Below are 23522 nucleotides of genomic sequence, written 5' to 3' on the forward strand. Positions count from 1 at the left end.
GGGAAATTAATGAAATTCATTGCAACCTATGTAATAATTTCTCATAACGGTTGTTGACTTTATATAACAGTGGATACTTGACCATGACATTGACAACTTAGGATTGGACCTGACATTTTCTGTTGAGACTGATGTGTTTGGTGTGATGCAGGAAGTAGAACTAAAACCTGGAGGCAGAAAGATAACAGTGACAGAAGAAAATAAGGTAACATCACCTTGAAGAAACTTTTTGGGTATATTCCAGATAGAAAACTAAATGTAGAGGGTAATTACAGATTAAAAATGAAACTTTTATAGTCATTCATAGTTTACTATGCCTTTATGTAATATCACCAAGATATTTGATTGCTCCTGTTCACCAGTTTCTATGGGAACTAAATCTATTAACTGTCTGCTATATGCCGATGATTTATTGTTGATGTCAGAAACTAAAGAGGGTCTTCAAAATAGCATGAATAAAGTGTTTGAATATTGTAATGAGTGGGGACTTGGCATCAACTATCGGAAATCAAAAGTACTTATATTCAATAAGGGAAGTAGAATTCCTAAAGTTAATTTCTACATTGGTGAATCAGAAATAGAAATTGTAAAACAATACAAGTATCTTGGTGTTATATTTACTGCAAATGGTAGTTTTAATAATGCGCTAAAGGACCTATACACCCGAGGCCAAAAAGCTTTTTTCAAAATAACTAATGTATTTAAAAATATGTCTTGTGATGCAGAAAATTTTTTTGTATGTATTTGACCATACTGTCAAACCTGTACTTTTATATGCATCCGAGATAGTGGGGATGTTTAAACCCTCTTTAGATGATAACTTATTTGAAAAAGTTTATAAATATCTCCCATTGGAGAAACTTAATTTGTCTTTATGTAGATATATTTTATCAGTTAATAAAAAGACAAGCAAACTGGCCTTGTATGGTGAATTAGGTCGATATCCAATTTATATTGATATTGTTTCGTCTATGTTAAAATATTGGACTAGACTTGAAAATGATAAAACAGGTGATAAACTTTTATCTCATGCACTTGCAGAGAATCTACTCATGATTGAAAATAATCAAAATTGCTGGTTAAGCTCAATAAAAAATATTCTCAAGAAATTTAATATGTTCAACTCTAATGAGTCAGAATTAACTCAATTACATGTTTCTATGAAAAATGGTGATATCCAAAGGATAATAAAATCTACTAAAAGTAAGTTTGAATCTAGATGGTTTCAACAACTTCAAACCAGTGAGAAACTGAGAACATATAGAACTTTCAAAAACATTTTCAAATTTGAAAATTATCTTGTTAATATTTGTAACGAAAATGATAAATATAACATGAGTAGATATAGAACCAGCAATCATAGACTGCAAATTGAATTGGGTAGATATACAATACCAAAAACACCTGTTAATGACAGAACATGTAAGAACTGTTCCTCTTGTGAAGTAGAAGATGAAAAACACATTTTATTAGATTGCCAAAAATATTTTACTATTAGGCAAACCTATATAGACATTTGCTATAATAAGAATAGTTCAAAACTGAACACAGATAACAAATTTATTTGGCTTATGAGTAATGAACATGCCAATGTATGTAGAAATATATCTAGATTTCTAAGTTTGAGTATATTTTACAAAACTGATAGCAAAGCAACAGAAAAATTATCATCTTAGTGTTCTGTCATATATATATATATTTATTTGTTGTATGGATATGGTAACTTAATAGAGTATTTACATAAGAACAGGGTTGTCTCCCTTGATATTTATCATACCATATAATATAATATTTCCTTTTTTATGTGTGTATTAGATCTCTTTGTCAGCTATAACTCTTTCTCAATATTTATGTACATATGCATTTATATTGTTCATTTTATGCTCTTTGTGAGTTTTCTTGAATAAATAATTTGAATTTGAATTTGAATTTGTAATAATGAAGGTATACATATATATATGTGAACAGACTGTTGTACAAGATAAAGCATTTAAGAAGGTCAGCTCTCTTTAATTAGGGATGATACAGATTGATATACATAAAAAAGTTAGCAGTATTCAATTTGACTGATTAAATTGATTGATATAAAAGTATCTTTGAAAGGTTTATAAGTGCATATATATCAAAACATAAATAGGACAGAAGCTTGTTTACGTTCATAAGATAGTATCCTAAAATAAATTTTGTAATAAATAAATTCTATTTTTTCTGTATTTTACTTATAAATGGACTTAGTTTTTCTGCCTGGAAACATAACATTCACTTTGTGGTTAAAGTTTTTAAAATTTTAATAACTTTCTTAAACTATCCTGGATTTGTACCAAACTTGTACAGAAACATGTTTCTAATCATAAGATAGTATCCAGAAGTAAATTTTGTATAAAAAAATCCATTTTTCCTGTTTTTTACTTTTAAATGGACTTAGTTTTTCTTCCAGTTTATCATTACATACAGTCTGCAGTTCAAGTTTTAAAAACATTTTTAAGATTCTTAAACACTTCCGGATTTTAAGCAAACATGGACAGAAGCTTCTGACAATCAAAAGATAGTATCGAGAGAAAAAAAAATGTTTAGTAGAATATGCAAGTGTTGAACAGGTTCTCAATTTAAAATTCTTTAATACAAAATAATTATATATTTTATTGCAGACAGAATATGCTCAGTTAGTAACAGAATTAGGAATGACATACAGCCACAGATAAATAGCTTTCTATCTGGTTTCCATCAGTACATTCCACAATCACTGATTCAAATGTTTGATGAGTATGAATTGGTTAGTATCATTTATTACAGAAAAAGTCCAAGGACACTTTCAACACTGAGTTCCAATTGCCATGAAATTCTATTTGAAAAAAAAATATAGTCAAGAGTTACACTTTTGCAACACTGAGGTCATGCTTTGATTTTGTATTAATTATAACTTGCAAATCAGATGTAGAGAAAAAAACATCAGTTATTTACTCACAGCCATTTTAAGGAGGAAAATATTAAATACACTGAATTATTTCCTTTATATTACCTTTCAAAGGGAGATAATTAGTGCAAACTATGAAAAAACTTTATACATTTCAGTAAATAAATCATTGTGACAAAGATACTCTTATATTTTGTATGTCACCAAAGAGATGTATATGTACTTTACAATTTTTGATATTGCTTAACAAAAATAATATAAATGAGTTTGGTTTCAAATGCAAAGAACTTAAAAAAAATAATGATTAACTGTATTTATGTACTATTTTAGGAGTTAATGTTGTCAGGTATCCCAGAGATAGATATCAGTGACTGGGAGAAACATACAGAATACAATGGTTATGATAGACAGTGATGATTTACTGTATTTATGTTCTGTTTTAGGAGTTAATGTTGTCGGGTATTCCAGAGATAGATATAAGTGACTGGGAGAATCATACAGAATATAATGGCTATGATAGACAATGATGATTTACTGTATTTATGTTCTATTTTAGGAGTTAATGTTGTCAGGTATACCAGAGATAGATATAAGTGACTGGGAGAAACATACAGAATACAATGGCTATGATAGACAGTGATGATTTACTGTATTTATGTTCTATTTTAGGAGTTAATGTTGTCAGGTATCCCAGAGATAGATATCAGTGACTGGGAGAAACATACAGAATACAATGGCTATGATAGACAGTGATGATTTACTGTATTTATGTTCTATTTTAGGAGTTAATGTTGTCGGGTATTCCAGAGATAGATATCAGTGACTGGGAGAAACATACAGAATACAATGGCTATGATAGACAATGATGATTAACTGTATTTATGTTCTATTTTAGGAGTTAATGTTGTCAGGTATTCCAGAGATAGATATAAGTGACTGGGAGAAACATACAGAATATAATGGCTATGATAGACAATGATGATTTACTGTATTTATGTTCTATTTTAGGAGTTAATGTTGTCAGGTATCCCAGAGATAGATATAAGTGACTGGGAGAAACATACAGAATACAATGGCTATGATAGACAGTGATGATTTACTGTATTTATGTTCTATTTTAGGAGTTAATGTTGTCAGGTATTCCAGAGATAGATATAAGTGACTGGGAGAAACATACAGAATATAATGGCTATGATAGACAATGATGATTTACTGTATTTATGTTCTATTTTAGGAGTTAATGTTGTCAGGTATCCCAGAGATAGATATAAGTGACTGGGAGAAACATACAGAATACAATGGCTATGATGATTGACTGTATTTATGTTCTATTTTAGAAGTTAATGTTGTCAGGTATACCAGAGATAGATATCAGTGACTGGGAGAAACATACAGAATACAATGTCTATGATGATTTACTGTATTTATGTTCTATTTTAGGAGTTAATGTTGTCAGGTATACCAGAGATAGATATCAGTGACTGGGAGAAACATACAGAATACAATGTCTATGATGATTTACTGTATTTATGTTCTATTTTAGGAGTTAATGTTGTCGGGTATCCCAGAGATAGATATAAGTGACTGGGAGAAACATACAGAATACAATGGCTATGATAGACAATGATGATTTACTGTATTTATGTTCTATTTTAGGAGTTAATGTTGTCGGGTATCCCAGAGATAGATATAAGTGACTGGGAGAATCATACAGAATATAATGGCTATGATAGACAATGATGATTTACTGTATTTATGTTCTACTTTAGGAGTTAATGTTGTCAGGTATTCCAGAGATAGATATAAGTGACTGGGAGAAACATACAGAATACAATGGCTATGATAGACAGTGATGATTTACTGTATTTATGTTCTGTTTTAGGAGTTAATGTTGTCAGGTATTCCAGAGATAGATATAAGTGACTGGGAGAAATATACAGAATACAATGGCTATGATGATTTCCTGTATTTATGTTCTATTTTAGGAGTTAATGTTGTCAGGTATTCCAGAGATAGATATCAGTGACTGGGAGAATCATACAGAATAAAATGGCTATGATAGACAATGATGATTTACTGTATTTATGTTCTGTTTTAGGAGTTAATGTTGTCAGGTATTCCAGAGATAGATATAAGTGACTGGGAGAAATATACAGAATACAATGGCTATGATGATTTCCTGTATTTATGTTCTATTTTAGGAGTTAATGTTGTCAGGTATTCCAGAGATAGATATCAGTGACTGGGAGAAACATACAGAATACAATGGCTATGATAGACAATGATGATGTACTGTATTTATGTTCTATTTTAGGAGTTAATGTTGTCAGGTATCCCAGAGATAGATATCAGTGACTGGGAGAATCATACAGAATACAATGGCTATGATAGACAGTGATGATTTACTGTATTTATGTTCTGTTTTAGGAGTTAATGTTGTTAGGTATTCCAGAGATAGATATAAGTGACTGGGAGAAATATACAGAATACAATGGCTATGATGATTTCCTGTATTTATGTTCTATTTTAGGAGTTCATGTTGTCAGGTATTTCAGAGATAGATATCAGTGACTGGGAGAATCATACAGAATACAATGGCTATGATAGACAATGATGATTTACTGTATTTATGTTCTGTTTTAGGAGTTAATGTTGTCTGGTATTCCAGAGATAGATATCAGTGACTGGGAGAAACATACAGAATACAATGGCTATGATGATTTACTGTATGTATGTTCTATTTTAGGAGTTAATGTTGTCAGGTATACCAGAGATAGATATCAGTGACTGGGAGAAATATACAGAATACAATGGCTATGATGATTTCCTGTATTTATGTACTATTTTAGGAGTTAATGTTGTCAGGTATCCCAGAGATAGATATCAGTGACTGGGAGAATCATACAGAATACAATGGCTATGATAGACAGTGATGATTTACTGTATTTATGTTCTGTTTTAGGAGTTAATGTTGTCAGGTATTCCAGAGATAGATATAAGTGACTGGGAGAAATATACAGAATACAATGGCTATGATGATTTCCTGTATTTATGTTCTATTTTAGGAGTTAATGTTGTCAGGTATTCCAGAGATAGATATCAGTGACTGGGAGAATCATACAGAATACAATGGCTATGATAGACAATGATGATTTACTGTATTTATGTACTATTTTAGGAGTTAATGTTGTCAGGTATTCCAGAGACAGATATCAGTGACTGGGAGAATCATACAGAATACAATGGCTATGATAGACAATGATGATTTACTGTATTTATGTACTATTTTAGGAGTTAATGTTGTCAGGTATTCCAGAGATAGATATCAGTGACTGGGAGAATCATACAGAATACAATGGCTATGATAGACAATGATGATTTACTGTATTTATGTTCTGTTTTAGGAGTTAATGTTGTCAGGTATTCCAGAGATAGATATAAGTGACTGGGAGAAATATACAGAATACAATGGCTATGATGATTTCCTGTATTTATGTTCTATTTTAGGAGTTAATGTTGTCAGGTATTCCAGAGATAGATATCAGTGACTGGGAGAATCATACAGAATACAATGGCTATGATAGACAATGATGATTTACTGTATTTATGTACTATTTTAGGAGTTAATGTTGTCAGGTATTCCAGAGATAGATATCAGTGACTGGGAGAATCATACAGAATACAATGGCTATGATAGACAATGATGATTTACTGTATTTATGTTCTGTTTTAGGAGTTAATGTTGTCAGGTATTCCAGAGATAGATATAAGTGACTGGGAGAAATATACAGAATACAATGGCTATGATGATTTCCTGTATTTATGTTCTATTTTAGGAGTTAATGTTGTCAGGTATTCCAGAGATAGATATCAGTGACTGGGAGAAACATACAGAATACAATGATTATGATAGACAGTGATGATTTACTGTATTTATGTTCTATTTTAGGAGTTAATGTTGTCAGGTATTCCAGAGATAGATATCAGTGACTGGGAGAAACATACAGAATACAATGGCTATGATAGACAATGATGATTTCCTGTATTTATGTTCTATTTTAGGAGTTAATGTTGTCAGGTATTCCAGAGATAGATATCAGTGACTGGGAGAAACATACAGAATACAATGGCTATGATAGACAATGATGATTTACTGTATTTATGTTCTATTTTAGGAGTTAATGTTGTCAGGTATCCCAGAGATAGATATCAGTGACTGGGAGAATCATACAGAATATAATGGTTATGATAGACAGTGATGATTTACTGTATTTATGTACTATTTTAGGAGTTAATGTTGTCAGGTATTCCAGAGATAGACATCAGTGACTGGTAGAATCATACAGAATACAATGGCTATGATAGACAGTGATGATTTACTGTATTTATGTTCTGTTTTAGGAGTTAATGTTGTCAGGTATTCCAGAGATAGATATAAGTGACTGGGAGAAATATACAGAATACAATGGCTATGATGATTTACTGTATTTATGTTCTGTTTTAGGAGTTAATGTTGTCAGGTATTCCAGAGATAGATATAAGTGACTGGGAGAAATATACAGAATACAATGGCTATGATGATTTCCTGTATTTATGTTCTATTTTAGGAGTTAATGTTGTCAGGTATTCCAGAGATAGATATCAGTGACTGGGAGAATCATACAGAATACAATGGCTATGATAGACAATGATGATTTACTGTATTTATGTTCTGTTTTAGGAGTTAATGTTGTCAGGTATCCCAGAGATAGATATCAGTGACTGGGAGAAACATACAGAATACAATGGCTATGATGATTTACTGTATGTATGTTCTATTTTAGGAGTTAATGTTGTCAGGTATACCAGAGATAGATATCAGTGACTGGGAGAAATATACAGAATACAATGGCTATGCTGATTTCCTGTATTTATGTTCTATTTTAGGAGTTAATGTTGTCAGGTATTCCAGAGAAAGATATCAGTGACTGGGAGAAACATACAGAATACAATGGCTATGATAGACAATGATGATTTACTGTATTTATGTTCTATTTTAGGAGTTAATGTTGTCAGGTATACCAGAGATAGATATAAGTGACTGGGAGAAACATACAGAATACAATGTCTATGATGATTTACTTTATTTATGTTCTATTTTAGGAGTTAATGTTGTCGGGTATCCCAGAGATAGATATAAGTGACTGGGAGAAACATACAGAATACAATGGCTATGATAGACAATGATGATTTACTGTATTTATGTTCTGTTTTAGGAGTTAATGTTGTCAGGTATTCCAGAGATAGATATAAGTGACTGGGAGAAACATACAGAATACAATGGCTATGATAGACAGTGATGATTTACTGTATTTATGTTCTGTTTTAGGAGTTAATGTTGTCAGGTATTCCAGAGATAGATATACGTGACTGGGAGAAATATACAGAATACAATGGCTATGATGATATCCTGTATTTATGTTCTATTTTAGGAGTTAATGTTGTCAGGTATTCCAGAGATAGATATCAGTGACTGGAAGAAACATACAGAATACAATGGCTATGATAGACAATGATGATTTCCTGTATTTATGTTCTATTTTAGGAGTTAATGTTGTCAGGTATTCCAGAGATAGATATCAGTGACTGGGAGAAACATACAGAATACAATGGCTATGATAGACAATGATGATTTACTGTATTTATGTTCTATTTTAGGAGTTAATGTTGTCAGGTATCCCAGAGATAGATATCAGTGACTGGGAGAATCATACAGAATATAATGGTTATGATAGACAGTGATGATTTACTGTATTTATGTACTATTTTAGGAGTTAATGTTGTCAGGTATTCCAGAGATAGACATCAGTGACTGGTAGAATCATACAGAATACAATGGCTATGATAGACAGTGATGATTTACTGTATTTATGTTCTGTTTTAGGAGTTAATGTTGTCAGGTATTCCAGAGATAGATATAAGTGACTGGGAGAAATATACAGAATACAATGGCTATGATGATTTACTGTATGTATGTTCTATTTTAGGAGTTAATGTTGTCAGGTATTCCAGAGATAGATATCAGTGACTGGGAGAAACATACAGAATACAATGGCTATGATAGACAATGATGATTTACTGTATTTATGTTCTATTTTAGGAGTTAATGTTGTCGGGTATCCCAGAGATAGATATAAGTGACTGGGAGAAACATACAGAATACAATGGCTATGATAGACAATGATGATTTACTGTATTTATGTTCTGTTTTAGGAGTTAATGTTGTCAGGTATTCCAGAGATAGATATAAGTGACTGGGAGAAACATACAGAATACAATGGCTATGATAGACAGTGATGATTTACTGTATTTATGTTCTGTTTTAGGAGTTAATGTTGTCAGGTATTCCAGAGATAGATATAAGTGACTGGGAGAAATATACAGAATACAATGGCTATGATGATTTCCTGTATTTATGTTCTATTTTAGGAGTTAATGTTGTCAGGTATTCCAGAGATAGATATCAGTGACTGGGAGAAACATACAGAATACAATGGCTATGATAGACAATGATGATTTCCTGTATTTATGTTCTATTGTAGGAATTAATGTTGTCAGGTATTCCAGAGATAGATATCAGTGACTGGGAGAAACATACAGAATACAATGGCTATGATAGACAATGATGATTTACTGTATTTATGTACTATTTTAGGAGTTAATGTTGTCGGGTATCCCAGAGATAGACATCAGTGACTAGGAGAATCATACAGAATACAATGGCTATGATAGACAGTGATGATTTACTGTATGTATGTTCTATTTTAGGAGTTAATGTTGTCGGGTATCCCAGAGATAGATATCAGTGACTGGGAGAATCATACAGAATACAATGGCTATGATAGACAGTGATGATTTACTGTATTTATGTTCTATTTTAAGAGTTAATGTTGTCAGGTATCCCAGAGATAGACATCAGTGACTGGGTGAATCATACAGAATACAATGGCTATGATAGACAATGATGATTTACTGTATTTATGTTCTATTTTAGGAGTTAATGTTGTCGGGTATCCCAGAGATAGATATAAGTGACTGGGAGAAACATACAGAATACAATGGCTATGATAGACAATGATGATTTACTGTATTTATGTTCTATTTTAGGAGTTAATGTTGTCAGGTATCCCAGAGATAGATATCAGTGACTGGGAGAATCATACAGAATATAATGGTTATGATAGACAGTGATGATTTACTGTATTTATGTACTATTTTAGGAGTTAATGTTGTCAGGTATTCCAGAGATAGACATCAGTGACTGGTAGAATCATACAGAATACAATGGCTATGATAGACAGTGATGATTTACTGTATTTATGTTCTGTTTTAGGAGTTAATGTTGTCAGGTATTCCAGAGATAGATATAAGTGACTGGGAGAAATATACAGAATACAATGGCTATGATGATTTCCTGTATTTATGTTCTATTTTAGGAGTTAATGTTGTCAGGTATTCCAGAGATAGATATCAGTGACTGGGAGAATCATACAGAATACAATGGCTATGATAGACAATGAAAATTTACTGTATTTATGTTCTGTTTTAGGAGTTAATGTTGTCAGGTATTCCAGAGATAGATATCAGTGACTGGGAGAAACATACAGAATACAATGGCTATGATGATTTACTGTATGTATGTTCTATTTTAGGAGTTAATGTTGTCAGGTATACCAGAGATAGATATCAGTGACTGGGAGAAATATACAGAATACAATGGCTATGTTGATTTCCTGTATTTATGTTCTATTTTAGGAGTTAATGTTGTCAGGTATTCCAGAGATAGATATCAGTGACTGGGAGAAACATACAGAATACAATGGCTATGATAGACAATGATGATTTACTGTATTTATGTTCTATTTTAGGAGTTAATGTTGTCAGGTATCCCAGAGATAGATATCAGTGACTGGAAGAAACATACAGAATATAATGGCTATGATAGACAGTGATGATTTACTGTATTTATGTTCTATTTTAGGAGTTAATGTTGTCAGGTATCCCAGAGATAGATATCAGTGACTGGGAGAATCATACAGAATACAATGGCTATGATAGACAATGATGATTTACTGTATTTATGTTCTATTTTAGGAGTTAATGTTGTCAGGTATCCCAGAGATAGATATCAGTGACTGGGAGAAACATACAGAATACAATGGCTATGATAGACAATGATGATTTACTGTATTTATGTTCTGTTTTAGGAGTTAATGTTGTCAGGTATTCCAGAGATAGATATAAGTGACTGGGAGAAACATACAGAATACAATGGCTATGATAGACAGTGATGATTTACTGTATTTATGTTCTATTTTAGGAGTTAATGTTGTCGGGTATCCCAGAGATAGATATCAGTGACTGGGAGAAACATACAGAATACAATGGCTATGATAGACAATGATGATTTACTGTATTTATGTTCTGTTTTAGGAGTTAATGTTGTCAGGTATCCCAGAGATAGATACCAGTGACTGGGAGAATCATACAGAATACAATGGCTATGATAGACAATGATGATTTACTGTATTTATGTTCTATTTTAGGAGTTAATGTTGTCGGGTATTCCAGAGATAGATATAAGTGACTGGGAGAAACATACAGAATACAATGGCTATGATAGACAATGATGATTTACTGTATTTATGTACTATTTTAGGAGTTAATGTTGTCAGGTATTCCAGAGATAGATATAAGTGACTGGGAGAATCATAAAGAATACAATGGCTATGATAGACAATGATGATTTACTGTATTTATGTACTATTTTAGGAGTTAATGTTGTCGGGTATCCCAGAGATAGATATCAGTGACTGGGAGAAACATACAGAATACAATGGTTATGATAGACAGTGATGATTTACTGTATTTATGTACTATTTTAGGAGTTAATGTTGTCAGGTATTCCAGAGATAGACATCAGTGACTGGGAGAATCATACAGAATACAATGGCTATGATAGACAATGATGATTTACTGTATTTATGTTCTGTTTTAGGAGTTAATGTTGTCAGGTATCCCAGAGATAGATACCAGTGACTGGGAGAATCATACAGAATACAATGGCTATGATAGACAATGATGATTTACTGTATTTATGTTCTATTTTAGGAGTTAATGTTGTCGGGTATTCCAGAGATAGATATAAGTGACTGGGAGAAACATACAGAATACAATGGCTATGATAGACAATGATGATTTACTGTATTTATGTACTATTTTAGGAGTTAATGTTGTCAGGTATTCCAGAGATAGATATAAGTGACTGGGAGAATCATACAGAATACAATGGCTATGATAGACAATGATGATTTACTGTATTTATGTACTATTTTAGGAGTTAATGTTGTCGGGTATCCCAGAGATAGATATCAGTGACTGGGAGAAACATACAGAATACAATGGTTATGATAGACAGTGATGATTTACTGTATTTATGTTCTATTTTAGGAGTTAATGTTGTCAGGTATTCCAGAGATAGATATCAGTGACTGGGAGAAACATACAGAATACAATGGTTATGATAGACAATGATGATATACTGTATGTATGTTCTATTTTAGGAGTTAATGTTGTCGGGTATCCCAGAGATAGATATCAGTGACTGGGAGAAACATACAGAATACAATGGCTATGATAGACAATGATGATTAACTGTATTTATGTTCTATTTTAGGAGTTAATGTTGTCGGGTATCCCAGAGATAGATATCAGTGACTGGGAGAAATATACAGAATACAATAGCTATGATGATTAACTGTATTTATGTTCTATTTTAGGAGTTAATGTTGTCAGGTATCCCAGAGATAGATATCAGTGACTGGGAGAAACATACAGAATACAATGGCTATGATGATTAACTGTATTTATGTTCTATTTTAGGAGTTAATGTTGTCGGCTATCCCAGAGATAGATATCAGTGACTGGGAGAAACATACAGAATACAATGGCTATGATGATTGACTGTATTTATGTTCTATTTTAGGAGTTAATGTTGTCGGGTATCCCAGAGATAGATATCAGTGACTGGGAGAATCATACAGAATACAATGGCTATGATAGACAGTGATGATTTACTGTATTTATGTTCTATTTTAGGAGTTAATGTTGTCAGGTATCCCAGAGATAGATATCAGTGACTGGGAGAAACATACAGAATACAATGGCTATGATAGACAATGATGATTTACTGTATTTATGTTCTGTTTTAGGAGTTAATGTTGTCGGGTATTCCAGAGATAGATATCAGTGACTGGGAGAATCATACAGAATACAATGGCTATGATAGACAATGATGATTTACTGTATTTATGTTCTATTTTAGGAGTTAATGTTGTCAGGTATTCCAGAGATAGATATCAGTGACTGGGAGAAACATACAGAATACAATGGTTATGATAGACAATGATGATTTACTGTATTTATGTTCTATTTTAGGAGTTAATGTTGTCGGGTATCCCAGAGATAGATATCAGTGACTGGGAGAAACATACAGAATACAATGGCTATGATAGACAATGATGATTAACTGTATTTATGTTCTATTTTAGGAGTTAATGTTGTCGGGTATCCCAGAGATAGATATCAGTGACTGGGAGAAATATACAGAATACAATGGCTATGATAGACAATGATGATTTACTGTATTTATGTTCTACTTTAGGAGTTAATGTTGTCAGGTATTCCAGAGATAGATATCAGTGACTGGGAGAAACATACAGAATACAATGGTTATGATAGACAATGATGATTTACTGTATTTATGTTCTATTTTAGGAGTTAATGTTGTCGGGTATCCCAGAGATAGATATCAGTGACTGGGAGAAACATACAGAATACAATGGCTATGATAGACAATGATGATTAACTGTATTTATGTTCTATTTTAGGAGTTAATGTTGTCGGGTATCCCAGAGATAGATATCAGTGACTGGGAGAAATATACAGAATACAATGGCTATGATGATTAACTGTATTTATGTTCTATTTTAGGAGTTAATGTTGTCAGGTATCCCAGAGATAGATATCAGTGACTGGGAGAAACATACAGAATACAATGGCTATGATAGACAGTGATGATTTACTGTATTAATGTACTATTTTAGGAGTTAATGTTGTCAGGTATCCCAGAGATAGACATCAGTGACTGGGAGAATCATACAGAATACAATGGCTATGATAGACAATGATGATTTACTGTATTTATGTTCTATTTTAGGAGTTAATGTTGTCGGCTATCCCAGAGATAGATATCAGTGACTGGGAGAAACATACAGAATACAATGGCTATGATGATTGACTGTATTTATGTTCTATTTTAGGAGTTAATGTTGTCGGGTATCCCAGAGATAGATATCAGTGACCGGGAGAATCATACAGAATACAATGGCTATGATAGACAGTGATGATTTACCGTATTTATGTTCTATTTTAGGAGTTAATGTTGTCAGGTATCCCAGAGATAGATATCAGTGACTGGGAGAAACATACAGAATACAATGGCTATGATAGACAATGATGATTTACTGTATTTATGTTCTGTTTTAGGAGTTAATGTTGTCGGGTATTCCAGAGATAGATATCAGTGACTGGGAGAAATATACAGAATACAATGGCTATGATAGACAATGATGATTTACTGTATTTATGTTCTGTTTTAGGAGTTAATGTTGTCAGGTATCCCAGAGATAGATATAAGTGACTGGGAGAATCATACAGAATACAATGGCTATGATGATTGACTGTATTTATGTTCTATTTTAGGAGTTAATGTTGTCAGGTATTCCAGAGATAGATATCAGTGACTGGGAGAAACATACAGAATACAATGGCTATGATAGACAATGATGATTAACTGTATTTATGTACTATTTTAGGAGTTAATGTTGTCAGGTATTCCAGAGATAGATATCAGTGACTGGGAGAAACATACAGAATACAATGGCTATGATAGACAGTGATGATTTACTGTATTTATGTTCTATTTTAGGAGTTAATGTTGTCAGGTATTCCAGAGATAGATATCAGTGACTGGGAGAAACATACAGAATACAATGGCTATGATAGACAATGATGATTTACTGTATTTATGTTCTATTTTAGGAGTTAATGTTGTCAGGTATCCCAGAGATAGATATCAGTGACTGGGAGAATCATACAGAATACAATGGCTATGATAGACAATGATGATTTACTGTATTTATGTTCTATTTTAGGAGTTAATGTTGTCGGGTATCCCAGAGATAGATATCAGTGACTGGGAGAAACATACAGAATACAATGGCTATGATAGACAATGATGATTTACTGTATTTATGTTCTATTTTAGGAGTTAATGTTGTCAGGTATTCCAGAGATAGATATAAGTGACTGGGAGAAACATACAGAATACAATGGCTATGATAGACAATGATGATTTACTGTATTTATGTTCTATTTTAGGAGTTAATGTTGTCAGGTATTCCAGAGATAGATATAAGTGACTGGGAGAAGCATACAGAATACAATGGTTATGATAGACAATGATGATTTACTGGATTTATGTTCTATTTTAGGAGTTAATGTTGTCAGGTATCCCAGAGATAGATATTAGTGACTGGGAGAAACATACAGAATACAATGGTTATGATAGACAGTGATGATTTACTGTATTTATGTTCTGTTTTAGGAGTTAATGTTGTCAGGTATACCAGAGATAGATATCAGTGACTGGGAGAAACATACAGAATACAATGGCTATGATAGACAATGATGATTTACTGTATGTATGTTCTATTTTAGGAGTTAATGTTGTCAGGTATACCAGAGATAGATATCAGTGACTGGTAGAATCATACAGAATACAATGGCTATGATAGACAGTGATGATTTACTGTATTTATGTTCTATTTTAGGAGTTAATGTTGTCAGGTATCCCAGAGATAGATATAAGTGATTGGGAGAAACATACAGAATACAGTGGCTATGATGATTTCCTGTATTTATGTTCTATTTTAGGAGGTAATGTTGTCAGGTATCCCAGAGATAGATATCAGTGACTGGGAGAATCATACAGAATACAATGGCTATGATAGACAATGATGATTAACTGTATTTATGTTCTATTTTAGGAGTTAATGTTGTCAGGTATTCCAGAGATAGATATAAGTGACTGGGAGAAACATACAGAATACAATGGCTATGATAGACAATGATGATGTACTGTATTTATGTACTATTTTAGGAGTTAATGTTGTCAGGTATTCCAGAGATAGATATCAGTGACTGGGAGAAACATACAGAATACAATGGTTATGATAGACAGTGATGATTTACTGTATTTATGTTCTATTTTAGGAGTTAATGTTGTCAGGTATCCCAGAGATAGATATCAGTGACTGGGAGAAACATACAGAATACAATGGCTATGATAGACAGTGATGATTTACTGTATTTATGTTCTATTTTAGGAGTTAATGTTGTCAGGTATTCCAGAGATAGATATCAGTGACTGGGAGAAACATACAGAATACAATGTCTATGATGATTTACTGTATTTATGTTCTATTTTAGGAGTTAATGTTGTCAGGTATCCCAGAGATAGATATCAGTGACTGGGAGAAACATACAGAATACAATGGCTATGATGATTTCCTGTATTTATGTTCTATTTTAGGAGGTAATGTTGTCAGGTATTCCAGAGATAGATATAAGTGACTGGGAGAAACATACAGAATACAATGGCTATGATAGACAATGATGATTTACTGTATTTATGTACTATTTTAGGAGTTAATGTTGTCAGGTATCCCAGAGATAGATATCAGTGACTGGGAGAAACATACAGAATACAATGGCTATGATAGACAATGATGATTTACTGTATTTATGTTCTGTTTTAGGAGTTAATGTTGTCAGGTATTCCAGAGATAGATATAAGTGACTGGGAGAAATATACAGAATACAATGGCTATGATGATTTCCTGTATTTATGTTCTACTTTAGGAGTTAATGTTGTCGGGTATTCCAGAGATAGATATAAGTGACTGGGAGAATCATACAGAATACAATGGCTATGATGATTGACTGTATTTATGTTCTATTTTAGGAGTTAATGTTGTCAGGTATACCAGAGATAGATATCAGTGACTGGGAGAAACATACAGAATACAATGGTTATGATAGACAGTGATGATTTACTGTATTTATGTTCTGTTTTAGGAGTTAATGTTGTCAGGTATACCAGAGATAGATATCAGTGACTGGGAGAAACATACAGAATACAATGGCTATGATAGACAATGATGATTTACTGTATGTATGTTCTATTTTAGGAGTTAATGTTGTCAGGTATACCAGAGATAGATATCAGTGACTGGTAGAATCATACAGAATACAATGGCTATGATAGACAGTGATGATTTACTGTATTTATGTTCTATTTTAGGAGTTAATGTTGTCAGGTATCCCAGAGATAGATATAAGTGATTGGGAGAAACATACAGAATACAGTGGCTATGATGATTTCCTGTATTTATGTTCTATTTTAGGAGGTAATGTTGTCAGGTATCCCAGAGATAGATATCAGTGACTGGGAGAATCATACAGAATACAATGGCTATGATAGACAATGATGATTAACTGTATTTATGTTCTATTTTAGGAGTTAATGTTGTCAGGTATTCCAGAGATAGATATAAGTGACTGGGAGAAACATACAGAATACAATGGCTATGATAGACAATGATGATGTACTGTATTTATGTACTACTTTAGGAGTTAATGTTGTCGGGTATTCCAGAGATAGATATCAGTGACTGGGAGAAACATACAGAATATAATGGCTATGATAGACAATGATGATTTACTGTATTTATGTTCTACTTTAGGAGTTAATGTTGTCGGGTATTCCAGAGATAGATATAAGTGACTGGGAGAAACATACAGAATACAATGGCTATGATAGACAGTGATGATTTACTGTATTTATGTTCTATTTTAGGAGTTAATGTTGTCAGGTATCCCAGAGATAGATATCAGTGACTGGGAGAAACATACAGAATACAATGGCTATGATAGACAATGATGATGTACTGTATTTATGTTCTATTTTAGGAGTTAATGTTGTCGGGTATTCCAGAGATAGATATAAGTGACTGGGAGAAACATACAGAATACAATGGCTATGATAGACAATGATGATATCCTGTATTTATGTTCTATTTTAGGAGTTAATGTTGTCGGGTATACCAGAGATAGATATCAGTGACTGGGAGAAACATACAGAATACAATGGCTATGATAGACAATGATGATTTACTGTATTTATGTTCTATTTTAGGAGTTAATGTTGTCAGGTATCCCAGAGATAGATATCAGTGACTGGGAGAAACATACAGAATACAATGGTTATGATAGACAATGATGATTTACTGTATTTATGTTCTATTTTAGGAGTTAATGTTGTCAGGTATCCCAGAGATAGATATCAGTGACTGGGAGAAACATACAGAATACAATGGCTATGATAGACAATGATGATTTACTGTATTTATGTTCTATTTTAGGAGTTAATGTTGTCAGGTATTCCAGAGATAGATATCAGTGACTGGGAGAAACATACAGAATACAATGGTTATGATAGACAGTGATGATTTACTGTATTTATGTTCTATTTTAGGAGTTAATGTTGTCAGGTATTCCAGAGATATATATCAGTGACTGGGAGAAACATACCGAATACAATGGTTATGATAGACAATGATGATTTACTGTATTTATGTTCTACTTTAGGAGTTAATGTTGTCGGGTATCCCAGAGATAGATATCAGTCACTGGGAGAAACATACAGAATACAATGGCTATGATAGACAATGATGATTAACTGTATTTATGTTCTATTTTAGGAGTTAATGTTGTCGGGTATCCCAGAGATAGATATAAGTGACTGGGAGAAATATACAGAATACAATGGGTATGATAGACAGTGATGATTTACTGTATTTATGTTCTATTTTAGGAGTTAATGTTGTCAGGTATTCCAGAGATAGATATCAGTGACTGGGAGAAACATACAGAATACAATGGCTATGATGATTGACTGTATTTATGTTCTGTTTTAGGAGTTAATGTTGTCAGGTATCCCAGAGATAGATATCAGTGACCGGGAGAAACATACAGAATACAATGGCTATGATGATAGACTGTATTTATGTTCTATTTTAGGAGTTAATGTTGTCGGGTATCCCAGAGATAGATATCAGTGACTAGGAGAAACATACAGAATACAATGGTTATGATGATTAACTGTATTTATGTTCTATTTTAGGAGTTAATGTTGTCGGGTATCCCAGAGATAGATATCAGTGACTGGGAGAAACATACAAAATACAATGGCTATGATGATTAACTGTATTTATGTTCTATTTTAGGAGTTAATGTTGTCGGGTATCCCAGAGATAGATATCAGTGACTGGGAGCAACATACAGAATACAATGGTTATGATGATTAACTGTATTTATGTTCTATTTTAGGAGTTAATGTTGTCGGGTATCCCAGAGATAGACATCAGTGACTGGGAGAAACATACAGAATACAATGGCTATGATGATTGACTGTATTTATGTTCTATTTTAGGAGTTAATGTTGTTGGGTATCCCAGAGATAGATATCAGTGACTGGGAGAATCATACAGAATACAATGGCTATGATAGACAGTGTTGATAAACTGTATTTATGTTCTATTTTAGGAGTTAATGTTGTCAGGTATACCAGAGATAGATATAATTGACTGGGAGAAACATACAGAATACAATGGCTATGATAGACAATGATGATTTACTGTATTTATGTTCTATTTTAGGAGTTAATGTTGTCAGGTATCCCAGAGATAGATATCAGTGACTGGGAGAAACATACAGAATACAATGGCTATAATAGACAATGATGATTAACTGTATTTATGTTCTATTTTAGGAGGTAATGTTGTCGGGTATTCCAGAGATAGATATCAGTGACTGGGAGAAACATACAGAATACAATGGCTATGATAGACAATGATGATTTACTGTATTTATGTTCTGTTTTAGGAGTTAATGTTGTCAGGTATTCCAGAGATAGATATCAGTGACTGGGAGAAACATACAGAATATAATGGCTATGATAGACAATGATGATTTACTGTATTTATGTTCTGTTTTAGGAGTTAATGTTGTCAGGTATTCCAGAGATAGATATCAGTGACTGGGAGAAATATACAGAATACAATGGCTATGATAGACAATGATGATTTACTGTATTTATGTTCTGTTTTAGGAGTTAATGTTGTCAGGTATTCCAGAGATAGATATCAGTGACTGGGAGAAACATACAGAATATAATGGCTATGATAGACAATGATGATTTACTGTATTTATGTTCTATTTTAGGAGTTAATGTTGTCAGGTATCCCAGAGATAGACATCAGTGACTGGGAGAATCATACAGAATACAATGGCTATGATAGACAGTGATGATTTACTGTATTTATGTTCTATTTTAGGAGTTAATGTTGTCAGGTATCCCAGAGATAGATATAAGTGACTGGGAGAAACATACAGAATACAATGGCTATGATAGACAATGGTGATTTACTGTATTTATGTTCTATTTTAGGAGGTAATGTTGTCAGGTATTCCAGAGATAGATATAAGTGACTGGGAGAAACATACAGAATACAATGGCTATGATAAACAATGATGATTGACTGTATTTATGTACTATTTTAGGAGTTAATGTTGTCAGGTATCCCAGAGATAGATATCAGTGACTGGGAGAATCATACAGAATACAATGGCTATGATAGACAATGATGATTTACTGTATTTATGTTCTATTTTAGGAGTGAATGTTGTCAGGTATCCCAGAGATAGATATAAGTGACTGGGAGAAACATACAGAATATAATGGCTATGATAGACAGTGATGATTTACTGTATTTATGTTCTATTTTAGGAGTTAATGTTGTCAGGTATTCCAGAGATAGATATCAGTGACTGGGAGAAACATACAGAATACAATGGCTATGATAGACAGTGATGATTTACTGTATTTATGTTCTGTTTTAGGAGTTAATGTTGTCAGGTATTCCAGAGATAGATATAAGTGACTGGGAGAAACATACAGAATACAATGGCTATGATAGACAGTCATCTGTTATCCAGGTTAGTGTGAAATAATTAAACAGGTGCTCTTTGGAAAGTTTGGAAAATTTGAGTATGGCGCCCATATCAAAATAAAAGAATATGGTAGTAAGACTAAATGTTTAAAATGATAAATAAAATATTAAACAACTTAGCACCACTCATTCAAATACAGTTTTCAACACCACTTATTATATATGGTTCTAAAGTTTGCCAAGAAAATTCAGTTAATAAACATTTTATACTTACAACCTTGCCAATGTCTTTTTATGGTTATGTGGTCAAATAAATGGAACAATGTCCTTATACTGATATTAAAAAAGACAATATCAAGGTTAACAAACAAGACATTATTGTGATGTTAATGATTTTAAATGATATTGTTTTGTATACACCTTTTAGATATGAATAAAAAAAATTTGTATAAATACTAATTTTTTTTTTTAAATATTTCATACTTTTAGTGGTTTTGGGAAATTGTTGAAGATTTCAGTCAAGAGAACAGAGTTTTGCTGCTTCAGTTCACCACTGGCAGGTAATGTAGACATAAAACTGCTTACACTTTATTAGAACTTTGGTGGATAATTGTACATCTTTCTAGCAATCATACCACATCTCCTTATTTTTATAAAGAAATGATAAAATTATTGTGTTTTTTTTAATACACAATCCTGAACAAAATAATTATTTGGTCACAGTTCAATATTTTTTTTATATTAAAATTAGTGATCTAGACATTCTATAACACATAAGTGATTAGGGATACCAATAGTATCTACATGATTAATAGTTATTGACAAATGAAATGAATATCAATATATTAACCCAAAACTCAAACAGAAATTTTGAATTTCACTTATAAATCTACAATATTTCCTATATCCAGTTTTCAACAGGTATATATATGTTATGTAATTTGTATTTTGTTTATCACAAGCAATTCTTTGCATGCTTTAAGACAATAAAGATTATTATTGATTTTTATTTTCAAATACAGTTCTCGAGTACCGTTTGGAGGTTTTGCAAAGTTTGTTGGTGGAGGAGGGCCACAACATTTTACCATAGCTATAGTGCCATATAAAGAACATACATTACCTACAGCCAGTACTTGGTAAGGATTTATAGTCCTCGTTTGTATAGACTGCTTCTTATTTATTTGTACATGTTATTTGCAGCCTTATCTGTTTACTTATTGAGAGGAATATTAATGGACTTTAAGATTCATAGCAAATAAGATTGTGGTACCATTATAACATGTGATAACTTTATCATTTTATTGTTTAAGAGAAAACAGGCTCAGAGTCAAGAGCAAATGAACAAGTTGACTGTTTTTACTGTTTTTATCAAGCCACCAACCATAACACAATCTAGATTATTATTAGAATAAAAAAATATTTTTAGTTGGCATTGCTTCAAGCATTGTAGCATCACATTCAACTTATATGATGAATATACTAACGATATTAATAACAGTACTTTTGTGGCATTGTATACCATTAATTAGATAGATTCTTTCACTCACTTTTATCCTTTTTTAGCTCACCATTCCGAAGGAACAGTGAGCTTTAGCCATCACTTGCCTTCCGTCGTCGTCCGTCTGGTGTTAACTATTTCAAACATCTTCCCCTCTGAAACTGCTGAACCAATTCCGACCAAACTTAAGCTGACTGATCCTTATGGTAGCTAGAAAAAGTTTGTGTTTTATTTTCTGTTTTGTCATAAAATATGGCCGCCATGGCTAAAAATAGAACATAGGGGTAAAATGCAGTTTTTGGCTTATATCTAAAAAACCAAAGCAGTTAGAGCAAATCTGACATTGATTTAAAGTGCTCATAAGGTAATGTTCTATCAGCCCTGAAATTTTCAGATGAATCTAACAACCCATTGTTGGGTTGCTGCCACTAAATTGGTACTTTTAAGGAAATTTTGCAGTTTATGGTTATCATCTTGAATATTATTAATGATAAAGATAAACTAGTGTAAACAACAAAAATTTTCAGCAAAGTAAGATCTACAAATAAGTTTATATAACCAAAACTGTCAATTGACCCCTGAAGGAGTTATTGTCCTTTAAAGACAATTTTACACAATTTGTTAATCATGATTTCAAACTTTAAAAAATCTTCTCTGAAACTACTGAACCATATCTTGTATGATAATCAATGAGACAGTTATTTGCAACAGATTAATTAATGTTGAAGCAAGCATCTTCAAGTCAACTGCAGTTAGTCACCTTTTAAAAACCTAACAAACTTCAAAATCTCACACCAAACACCTTTTTCTTTTGCTTTTAAGAAAGTATGACAAAAAACTGCATTTTCAAACACTACAATGAAATTGAACACGTAAACACTTAATCGAAAGATAAATACAAAAAAATTAAGGTGAGCAATTCAGGCTCTAAGAAGCC

At 32.4% G+C, this 23522-nt stretch overlaps 1 pseudogene; it reads left to right on the top strand.

Moving 5' to 3' along the window:
• The window catches only part of LOC139493001 (E3 ubiquitin-protein ligase HACE1-like), a 31715-nt pseudogene that overhangs the window by 6391 nt on the left and 1802 nt on the right, over positions 1-23522 (top strand).

Source organism: Mytilus edulis, chromosome 10 (genome assembly GCF_963676685.1).
Source record: "Mytilus edulis chromosome 10, xbMytEdul2.2, whole genome shotgun sequence".
Lineage (NCBI taxonomy): Eukaryota > Metazoa > Mollusca > Bivalvia > Mytilida > Mytilidae > Mytilus > Mytilus edulis.